At 44.7% G+C, this 11597-nt stretch overlaps 1 protein-coding gene across 3 annotated transcripts in view; it reads right to left on the bottom strand.

Annotated features, from left to right (window-relative positions):
* The window catches only part of PRDM16 (PR/SET domain 16), a 473609-nt gene that overhangs the window by 55981 nt on the left and 406031 nt on the right, over nt 1-11597 (bottom strand). The window lies entirely within an intron of this gene.

The following is an 11597-nucleotide window of genomic DNA, read 5'->3' as shown; positions in this document are numbered from 1 at the left end:
ACGGAGGGCTCCCGGAGAAGGGCCTCTCCCGCCGATCTCAGGGGGCGGCTGGGCAAATATGGATGTAAGCGCTTAATTATTGTGAATGGCCCAGAGAGCTTCAGGTGTTGAGTGGTATGAAAAGACAATAAATAAATAGACAAACGATCACCATAGGAGGGAGAAACCGCAGCTTGGGGGAAGAATATACACTTTCCATGCAAAAGGTCTCAGGTTTGCTCTCTGGCTGAAAGGAACCTGGATTTCAGGGCTGAGAAAACCCTTCATAAGCCGCTATCTTTTGTAAAATGCGAGGTTGGGCTGGGCCATCTGACTCACCGTGACAAAACCTTAGACCTGTGGCCCACCTGGGCCTCATCCATCCCTCAGAGGCTCCCGAATGGCTATACTCCCGTTCCCTAGCTCCAGTCCCTTTCCCCCCTCTGCCATTGTTGTTTTCTCCACCTAGGGGCACCTCCTCCCATTGAGAAAGGTTGCAATGCATCTTCCATGGCTTAGTTGCTGCAAGTAAGACCTTGAAGCGAAAATGGGGAGGGGGTATATTTCATCATTAAGTCCCCAGTGCTTTTGCCCTGGCCTCTCTTTTGCCCTCAGCCCCTTCACCACTAGAGTCCAGCACACAGAAAGTCTCTGAAATCAGACCCAGCCCTTGTGCTGAAAAAGATTCAACCAAGCTGCTCTCTAAAGATGGGCCTTAGCAAGGTGGGGGCACCCACACAGAGGGCCCTAGGGCCAGGAAAAAATCAACAGCATCCGTCAGGCTTCGGAGCAATTTCGTTCAGAATCAGGGGAAAGAAACACAGTGGTTTCCTTCTGTTTTTGTTCTAGTGCTGGTTCAGTTCCACTCCGGTTTAATTCCACTAGGAAATCCCAGTTCTTAAATGGGACTGGCAGAATTCCGTGTGTGTAGCATTTCCTGGAAATCAGAAGGTATCACTTAACATATCGGAAAAATAGACGGTGTTAAAATCCAAGCCCAGTTACTGACCGTTGGCCGTGCCAGCTAGGACAGATGGGTGGCAGAATTCGACCATGTCTGAAGGGTTGTAGGTTCTCCATCCATCAACAAAACCCCAAGACCAGTTCTTATTCTCAAAACTATTTCCTAGCTACATGACATTAAGAGGGAAACTTCTTTTAGGAATAGATTTTCAGTTACATTGATCAGAGATGCATTATACACATGCATCTCAACACAAGAATGTATACGTATATATGGTGATTGGGTGTTACAGGCTATTGTTACTTTCAGGCATTAATTTCAAAATATTTCCAAGAACTATAGATAGGAGAAACAAGAGTGTCTGAACCTGCTAAATTTTCCAAACTTTAATCTAGAGCTTGATTCAGCTTCTTCCATTCTCATTTGCAACCCGTTTTCTTGGTGGGTTGGTTGGTGGGTTGGTGGGTTGGAGTTGCAAAATTTGTACAATTGGAGAAAGTTGTGCTTTGGGGGGAAAATTTATGCTCAATTGCACATTCTGTGAAAGCAAAGGCGAGTGTGCATTACATTTATTCAACATTTAAGTTTATGAACATGTTCAAATTATACGCACTCCATTCGTACCCATATCTTGAATTGGAAATAGGGCATTATGAAAGATTTGTGAATGGAAACCAAATACTGATACTTCCCTACAAAGAACATGTTCTGATCAATTGCAATTACAAATATTTCAATGAAGCAGACAGTGCACGGAATCCAAATTAGTAATGATGCAAATTAGTAAAGATTGAACATCACTGAAGTTAAATTTACTTACAACGCGTGAACATGTTCATTTATGCATAAGTCCCATGCAGGGTTCTTGCTCACAAGTAAGCAGGTATATGATTGCAGGCTTATACCGCAATCCCAGACATGTCTAGTAAGCGTTATTACAGACCTAGCCCCAGGTAAATGTGTACAAGTTTCAACACTAGTCGGAACCCAACACTGTTGATCTTAAATATTACTAATTTATGTCATAGAAATTATATCACCAGTCCTTTGTTGTCTCCACTGGCTACCGATTGAGGTCCAGGCCCGATCCAGGTGCTGGTGATGACCTATGAAGCCCTAAACGGATTGGGTCTGGGATACCTGAAGGAGCGCCTTCTCCCCATGTGCCCTCCCGCCCCTTGAAATCCGAGTCAGAGGCCCTCCTCCAGGAGCCGTCCTTGAAAGAGATCATGAGGGTGACGACCTAGAGGAGGGCCTTCTCTGTGGTGGCACCCCGATTGTGGAACACGCTCCCCAGAGAGGTTCACCGGGCACCAACACTTCTATCCTTTAGGCAATGGACAAAAACCTTTTTATTCACCCAATATTTCACTCGTTAATTTGTTTTAGTGGTGGGTTTATATTTTAATGGATGCTGGGCAATTGTTTTTGTTATTCTTATTTTTTTTTTTTTACTAATTGCTGTAAACTGTCCCGAGACTTTTAAGTATGGGATGATATAGAAAAGTTTTAAATAAACAAACAAATATTGCATATTTATAATATTGGAAATTATAACTACCCCCGATAATAACATTTCACCATAAGCAAGGTATTGGGTTACATTTCCAATAACTCCTTTTAGAATTTCTGGATTGTCATACTTCCCTATCCAACAGGCTGTGCCATGCATCTTTCAAAAGCTGAAAAGGAAAGTTCAGAATGATGCGCTCTAGGGCCCCAAGGGTGTGGACCCGGGTTTGCCTTTCGAAATGCCTTATGTGCGAACCAAGGTCTCCAGGGTGCCTTCTGCCTCCTCATTCTCCTGAGCTGCCTTGGAAACATTTGCATTGATGCAAGAAAGCCTTTTTCTGTCTTCCGAAGCAGTTCTTGTGCATGCACCCATCCTGTCAGGTTTGCATGGAGATGGGTAGAGACCTGTTCTCCCCTGCAGAGGAAGGCAGAAAATGGAGCCAAGCTCAGGGAGCCAAGGTTCAATTTGGATGCCAGGAAGCACTTCCTGACAGTTGGGACCCCCAGGGTGTGGAATGGGCTTCCCCAGGAGGTGGTTGAGGCCCCATCGGTGCGGGTGTTCAAGGACAGGCTGGACATGTACATGGTAGGCATGTCGTGAGCAGAGCCAGCTGGAGCCAGGGGTCAGACTAGATGGCCCCGGAGGCCCCTTCTGACTCACTCTGGTTCTATGTTCCTCTGTTTCTATGCACTATCAGGGGTGGACAACTCGTTCTGATTTCTCCCACTTTCTCATTCTCCCCATCTAAAATCCAGTTGTTGAGAATTTTTGTAATCTTCCAATTAGCTTGTTCCATCAAAAATTCAGGAAACTGCCTGTGTGTTTGTATCACATGTATGTTATATGCAAATTGGCTTGCAATACCTTACAGAGGTTTTCAGATGCCCACTTGGATTCTCCCACATTTTATTGAGTGACGACTTGAATTGAAATGAGTTTAACTAGAATTTTAGCACTTGACATACAAAAGATACTCAACTGTGATAGTGCAAAATATTTTTATTGTGCTACAGAAGATAAGTAAGCAAAACCAAACTCTGGTTGGTTGCAAGATATTTACCCTCTTTGTAGTGGCATATCTAGGTAAGTTCTGGGACGAGCCACTGCCTCCAGAAGTCACATATGGAATTATGGAGATGCATGGACTCCATAGGGGGGAATTCCAATGCCACATGAACTCAGATTCAATGCGCCTGCTTCTGAAAGGCCCCATCGTTGGCTGGACGGCATGTCTAAACAAAGAGCATCATGAAGCCCGAGAAGCTGTTAAAATGACTCAGGGGCAAAGTTGTGCAGAAGCACCAATCAAGTTGGGTTATTTAAAAAAATCCTAAACTATAAACTACCCCTGCAGCACCATTAAATCCATAAATATCTGAGAGAACACCTGGTCACCAAAGTCGTCATGAGAGGCACTTCTCTGAGTTCCAACCCCAACAAAGTGAGCGGGGAGAAGGCCAGGAGAAGGTCTTCCCTGTGTTAACACCACCCCTTTGGAATTTACTCCCGAAAGAAATTCACCAGCATCCTCATTTTTTCCTTTTTGACATCAACTGAAAATATTTTTATTTTGTAACTATTTTGATAGGTAACTTAGTTTTATAATGATTTATTGTTCACTGCTGCCTGGTTGAGAGTTTTTAGTTGCCAGACGATATTTATTTATAGAACCATTGTTTTCAATGTTTTCAATGGTTTTCAATCATTGTTTTCGATGGTTCCATTACCAACTGATTGCTTAATTTCATGGTTAGTTTTACTTGTACTGTTTTAGAGTTTTGTTGTTTTATTATCTTACTGTTTGAACTGAATTGTTTGAGTCTGATGTTTTGTTGGCACATAATTTTAAGCTGTCCAGAGAGCCTTTTGGTTAAGGGGGTGTAGCATATAAGTGTAATTAAAAATAATAATAGCAAAATGGAAAGAACATGGCTCAGCCTTAAATCTGTTTAGAGAAGGCAATAGGACAGTGGAACCAGCTGCCTGGAGAGGTGGGGGGCTCTCCCTCACTAGAAACATTCAGAAAGAACCTAGACAGCTCTCTGAGTGGGATGGGGTGCCCCGGTGTCCTGCCGCAGCAGGGGGTGGACTCAATGGCCTTCATGGCCCCTTCCAACTCCTCTATTCTAGGATTCTATGAAAATCTCTGTGTCCAGGTAAAGGGGGAGCAGCCAGGAGGCCAGGAGTAGCTCTGAAGGAGCTCTGAACATCTGCACCAGAGATGCAGGAAAATGCCTGTGAGACAACTAACAGCCAAATGCTGCAGGAAGCTGGACTTGCCGGAAGAGTGGTGAGGAGAAGGACCTCCCTGAAGCAAAGTCACATCAAAACTATTTATAGCTTGCAGAAAGGCATATGGGAGATACAGGATGCTTGGGAGTGAGAAGAAGGGCTGCTTCAGGAGCACGTTCTCCAGAACTGCTGTCTGGGCTTCAGAGGAAGCAGAATAAGGATGCAACGCAAAACTGAGGGGAGCCTGGGAATGTGGGCCAAGCTGGGACACTGGGATGAGAGAAGCAGAGGAGCTTCTCTCAAGGCCAGGCTCCCCAGGTGGACAACCAAGATGTACAGTTGGCAGGAGGGGATGGAGCAGGGGAGTTTCTCGGACTCAGGTGAGGGGGGCACGGCTCTTGACCCCATGATGCATCACCAGCAGAGGACGGCGGCCTAATTAGAGGATCAGTGTGCAGAAAGGAGGTGTGCTCGCTTCCAGAAAGCTCCTCCTAAAGGTGTGGGGCCCAGACAGGCTCCTAAGGGGAGAGTTCCTGGAGGTGAGCACTCAACTGGGTTCAACCATCTGCTCTGTGCCTACTCAGAGATGCATTCTGGGTGTTTTGTGCTTTTGGGTCAAGAAAGAACACTTTGCAAGGAAAAAGTCTGTGGCTTTTGAATGTGCGAAGGACAAACCCCAGCTCCCAACAGAGAGAAGAAAAAGTTTATCTGATCCAGTGAGACCAAAACTGAACTTTTCGGCCTTGCTGCAAAATAGTAAGCAACGGGCAAAGGGGATCAGTGCTTATTGCCAAGCAGTGGAGCAAAGGTGATTTGCTTCACGAATGACTGAGAAACTGGTGGATGGAGCCAAAGACAGGGCGATCCTAAAGACAAAGCTGTTTCAGCCTGCAGCGGACTGGGGTTGTGGCCCCCTTTCAGACCGTGGGCCCGAACACAGCCTAAGTTACACTGGAGTGGTTTAAAGCCAAGAATGTGGATGTCTCGGAATGGCCCAGCAGAAGCCCTGGCCAAAATCTGCTTGAGACTCAGCGGAAAGACGTGAAAGATGCTGTTCCTCAGCAGTCTCCATCCAGCCTGACGGAGCTGAAGCAGTTCTGCCGGGAAGAATAGATGAATTGCGGAATCCAGATGCACAAGGAGGATCATGAAAACCGCAGAATTCTCGATGCTCTGCCCTGCACCAAAGTTCTGTTTCTGCTCACTTTTGCAACCGGTAAAGGCCAGTCAGGTGGTGTTTGCTTCGCTTTTGTGTCAGCTAAAAAAATATGTTGCACCTTCACACTGACAACTGTCTTGTGTACTTCAAGTGGTAACGTTACCATTTAAATCAGTTTCCATTCCAGGGTGTCACTCAATAAATATGGAAAAATCAAATGGGGGTGGAGGGGTCTGAATGTTTCTGTAAGTAATTTGCAAGTAATAATTTTGCAAGTGATTTTGCTAATATACTAGGAATTCAAAATGTGCATTATTTTCACAAATATGCACATTTTATTATGCATTTCCCCTGCATTTTATACAATTCTTTTGATGGGTGAACATTAGAAAATTTGGAAGGGTAAGTGTGTTTTGGTTTGCCTATCAGTTCAAAAGTGCAACATAAAGCAAATTTTCATTAAAATATAAATCAAATGCATTCTCCCCCCCCCCATCCCTAACCAGTACCACATACGCTGTTGTTAGTGGATATTTTTTTGAAACCTGTAATCTTTAGCCAAATAAGCAAGACAGGTCAGTAACATATTACTATGTGCTTTTATTTAGATCCCTCTCCTTATTTTCTTCAGGTTAGCTGCATCTGAGAGCTATTTTTCATGCTCATGGATAGCTGTTACTCCATGACTAAAGGTTAAGCCTCACCTTTTCACTTTATGTAGACCTGTTTTTAGACATTTCTGTGATGAACTGGTATTTATATATATCCTGTTGTTTTTTCTGGATATTCCCCAGAGAAAGCTTTAGATTTCTAGTTTTCAATTCTTTCAGTCATGCTAGCTGAAATAATTCATTTCTGAGGTTTAGGAGATTGAAATTTCAATCAGATTTGACCAATGCTTGGGATATCCTATAGTAATTTTAGAATTATACATCTGGTTTTTCAGAATCCCATACATGTGAATTAAGCCTCTGTTTCCTTCAGATATTGGGGCTGAGACATGCAGTAGACTTCCAAAACATTGCTGTTATATGTATAACAAGAAAAAAAGGAATAATATCATATTTAATCACAAAATAATTTCACATTTCATCATGAAATAATCATTTCATCTCTCTCCTTCTAGGCCCCAGTAAATTAACCCAATCACTAGCTATAGTTTTAAATGCAAATAGAACCTCGTGCATACATACTTATCTTTTCCCAAGCCTTTTGGTAAGAAAAAAAGAAAGAGAAATACTGAAAAAAATTATTGACACCTCTTCCAAATTGTCAGAAGTCTCACTGAGGTGACATTCATCTGTGAAACGACAGAGAGGTCCTTAAGCATCTCATGCACCAAGTCTGTGCACTGGGCAAATGCCTACCTAGCTTTCAGAAGCATCAAATAGATGGGCTTTTAATCCACAAATTACTTCCACTGTACGTTTGTTTGAAAATGAGTCTCCCTGGATTTAAGAGAAATCATTCCCAGGTAAGCTTCCTGGAGAGGCATCCGTAAAATCATCTTTTTAGAAGGACGGTAGTGAAGAAGCAGAAAGGGAGAGAAGCAAATGAATCACATGTTCTGTACCAGACAGTAGATTTATTGTTGCTGATGCTGCTTTGCAGGGTTTTAGTGCAACGGAATTATTCTAATTATTCTAATTCCAGACCTTGAAAAGAAGAGGGAGCTGGGGTGTGGTTGCCTGGAGTTTGCTTGTTCTTGGGTTTGGTTTTTTCTTCTTCTTTCCCCAAATACTAATAAAGTTTTTCGGCTACTCAGGCAGCTCAGGACTTCTGGTTCCCATAACACCAACTTCCTTTTCCTCCGAATTACAATAGGCGTGCAGTGTCTCTGACATTCTTAATGCAGAGAAGCTGGGTTGATAAGCGCTGTGAGTATGTCTCAACATCAAGTTTTGTTCAGCTCTTTCCCCCTCTGATCCTTAATCAGGAAAGGATTAGCCCAGGGGTTTTCAGGAGAGGAGGGTACTCTGAACTGAAGGTGCGCTTCCAAAGATAGCTCCATCCCCATCCTTGGCTGGGGATCCCGGTCATTTCTCTCTCCTCATTGTTGTGTTCATCTCTCCTAATTTATGAATCATCCAGAGAGACTTTTTCAATTTAAGCTGGGTTTCTCCATTGAGGGATCTTGCAGAAGAAAAACAGGTTAGCATTTTCATGGTTGCATCTCTCTCCTGCTTATTCAGACTTCCCTTCCCTTCCCTTCCCTTCCCTTCCCTTCCCTTCCCTTCCCTTCGTCACCTTGTATTTGTCAGGGTTGTATGGATCCTGTTAGCCTTTGATTTGCAGTGTCTGGTGAACATGGCTGGTTGGGAGAATTGGCAGGGTTGGTGGGGGCCAGGGACTCTTGCTTTAGGGCTCTTTCCAGGCCACGAGCTAAAGAATCGTGGCCTTCCACACACTGGGCAAAGTCTTCAGTACCCCCCAATGCCAACCAGCCTCAGCCTGTTTGTTCAGCCTACGTCAGAGCTTGGAGAATTTTTAGAACATTTTTCAATGCGGTCTTCAGATCTGTTGTCTGTTAGGGGTGTGGGGAACAGATCCAGCATCCTTCTGGATGTAAGCAGGCCTTTGGGTTCCCATAAAGTAGTTCCTAAATCGATTGGACCAACTGGCATTGGATGGCAATGGATTATATAGCTAACAACTCTCCTTGATCATGCAAAACCTTTTATAAGTCACCCTGAACTCCGCTGTCTCCGAGAAACTGTACTAGATGATTCCCCTTAATAGATGTTCTTGGTTACTGGAAACTCTATTCAAAGGGTGTTTATTGAACTGCCCAGCCCATATGAGTGGAATGTCTAATTATCTCTTGTATTGCACTAGAAAGTTATTGCAAGAAATGTTTGTTTTGATTTCTCACCTTGGCTTCTGGGAGTGTGAAAGCAATATTGTTCCTTACGTGTCTTCCTAAAAGGAGTATTTAATTGAGGGCTCTAAAGCCACTGCTTTAGAGAGTTGGCAGGGGTTCTCTCACGCCCACTGGCCTCCATTTTTGAGACCTCGTGGAGAACGGGTGAAGTTCCAGAGGACTGGAGGGTGGCGTCAGTGGTCCCAATTTTCAAAAAGGGTAGAAGAAAGGACATGGGGAATTATAGACCGGTTAGCCTTACGTCCATTGTAGGAAAAACAATGGAAAGGCTCATAATAGAGAGAGATCTAGTGATGCTAGATAGGGAAGGGAGGCTGACAGCCATACAACATGGCTTCCGCAAAAACAGGTCCTGCCAGACAAACCTTGTGGAATTCTATGACAAGGTTTCGCGATGGCTAGATGGAGGGGATGCAGTGGATGTGGTATACCTGGATTTCAGCAAGACCTTTGATAAAGTGCCCCATGATATCCTGGTGGAGAAACTGAGGAGTTTTGGGATACACCAAAGCACTGTCCTGTGGATTAGGGCAGGGTTGACTGACCGAAAGCAGAAGGTAACCATTAGTGGGGAATCATCAGGATGGCGGCCAGTGACAAGCGGGGTGCCCCAGGGCTCTGTCCTGGGGCCGATCCTGTTTAATCTTTTCATTTACGACATGGAAGAAGGGGTGAACAGTCTGCCGATCAAATTTGCAGACAACACTAAAACTGGAGTAGTCACAACTGAGGAGCAGGTACTCCAGATCCAAAAGGGTCTGGACAGACTATGGAAGTGGGCAGGAGACAACAGGATGGCGGTCAATGTGGATAAGTGCAAGGTCTTGCACTTGGGGCATAGGAATGGGTGTCATAAGTACAGGTCAGGGGACAAGTGGCTGGAGAGCAGCACTTGTGAAAGGGACCTCGGGGTGCTGGTTGACTGCAGGCTAAACATGAGGCAGCAGTGTGATGTGGTGGCCAAGAGGGCGAATGCCACCCCTGGTTGCATAGCCAGAAGTGTGGCTTCTAGATCAAGAGAGGTATTACTACCACTCTATACGACTCTGGTGCGCCCACAACTGGAGTATTGTGCTCAGTTTTGGGCCCCTCGTTACAGAAAGGCTATAGCCAGGTTGGAGTCAGTGCAGTGCAGGGCCACAAGGTTGATGACCGGTTTGCAGGGGATGCCATATGAGGCGAGACTGAAGGAACTGGGTCTCTCCAGCCTGGAGAAGAGGAGACTCAGAGGGGATCTGTTGGTGACATACAGGTATGTGAGGGGGTGTCACATGGAGATGGGTAGAAACCTGTTCTCCCTGCAGAGGAAGGCAGGACATGCTCCAACGGAGCAAAGCTCGAGGAGCCAAGGTTACTTTTAGATGCCAGGAAGCACTTCCTGACAGTCAGGACCCCGATGGTGTGGAATGGGCATCCACGAGAGGTTGTTGAGGCCCCATCGGTGCGGGTGTCCAAGGATAGGCTGGACATGCACATGGTGGGCATGTCGTGAGCAGAGCCAGCTGCTGCCGGAGGTCAGACTAGATGGCCTGGGAGACCCCTGCTGACTCTCTCTGTTTCTATGTTTCTATGCTAGAAAAAAAGAGGTATATATTTATACACAGATAAGCCAGGCAGGAAGTTGTCATCTGAATGGCAACACTAATAAACAGTATTTAGTTATCATTGTACAATGTGTAGAAACTTTTTTTCTAATGTAAGTGATTCCTAAATAAATAAATAAAGTTAGCAGTGACTCTTTCCTAATTGCCAGACCTAATTGTAATTGGTCAATGGTGCCCTCTTGTGGGTGAAATCAGAAGACAAGAATCTAGAAATGGCCCTTGGAAAATGAAGATGTCTTTAAACTAAATCAAAATGCACAAAGCTGCTAACCCTTTGAAATCTGAAGTCCATGAGCTCGCAGTCCACATTTATTAAATAATCTCTGACAAGCCAGTTGGCTCAATGTGGATAAGATGTGCCAGAACGTACTCACTTGCAAAAGTAAATAGAAATGGGAAAGAAGCAACCACTGTGTGGAGCCCAGGAGGCAAGCAAATAGAAGAACACTGTTCTTGCTGGCTTGTGCGGGAGGAGAGGAGGCATGAATCATTCTTTGCACTTAAGTGTTTACATGGCGGTGGTTCAGCACCTCTTCTGGAGTCACGGAGAGGTCCCACCAAACTGGGGGGATTTGCCAAGATCAAGGTGGATTCAGACAAAGCTTCGGAGGTGCGCGGGATTTTCACAGGGTGTTCGAGGAGAAGGGCTGGGAAGACTTTCCGGTACTGAATCTTATTCCTTCCAGGGAGTTATTGCACTCTTTGAAAGATTCTCCCTCATGGTAGGACAAGATAGTAGAACATGGACAGCGTTGCAAAAACTTTCTGCAGACTCATTTAGGTTGATATTACCGGTTTACCATCCATCATCTATCAAGCTATCCTCCATCCATCCATCCATCCATCCATATTTTATCTATCCTTTATCAATCTATCAATGTATCAACCTATCTTATTTCTATCAATTCATTCTCTCTCTCTCTTTCTGTGCCAACAACACGGATAATGAAAATGAAGGCAGGTCCCTGCCATAGGAAGTTTATCATCAAAATCTTGGAGGTGGAGGGAGCTAGACAAGAGCTAAAAATTTATCAGAAAACATTTTTCTAGGAAAAGTTGAGATAGTTTCTTTTCCCCAGAAGCCGTCTCAACCATTTTTCAACCTTTCAGCCCTAAAATGACCGTAGTTAGAGGCAGTGTAGAGGATTGCAGCTGGGGTCCAAGTTGTCCACAGGTGCTGCCCCTTGCAATGGCAGAAGGAAAAAAACTGGGGGTGGGGGAAGGAAGGAAGGAAGGAAGGAAGGAAGGAAGGAAGGAAGGAAGGA

This window comes from Varanus komodoensis, unplaced genomic scaffold (assembly GCF_004798865.1).
Source record: "Varanus komodoensis strain SLA01 unplaced genomic scaffold, ASM479886v1 scaffold48, whole genome shotgun sequence".
NCBI classification, from domain to species: Eukaryota; Metazoa; Chordata; class Lepidosauria; order Squamata; family Varanidae; genus Varanus; species Varanus komodoensis.
The sequence above is the reverse complement of the archived record's forward strand: the minus strand, read 5'-3'. Positions and strand labels throughout refer to the sequence as shown.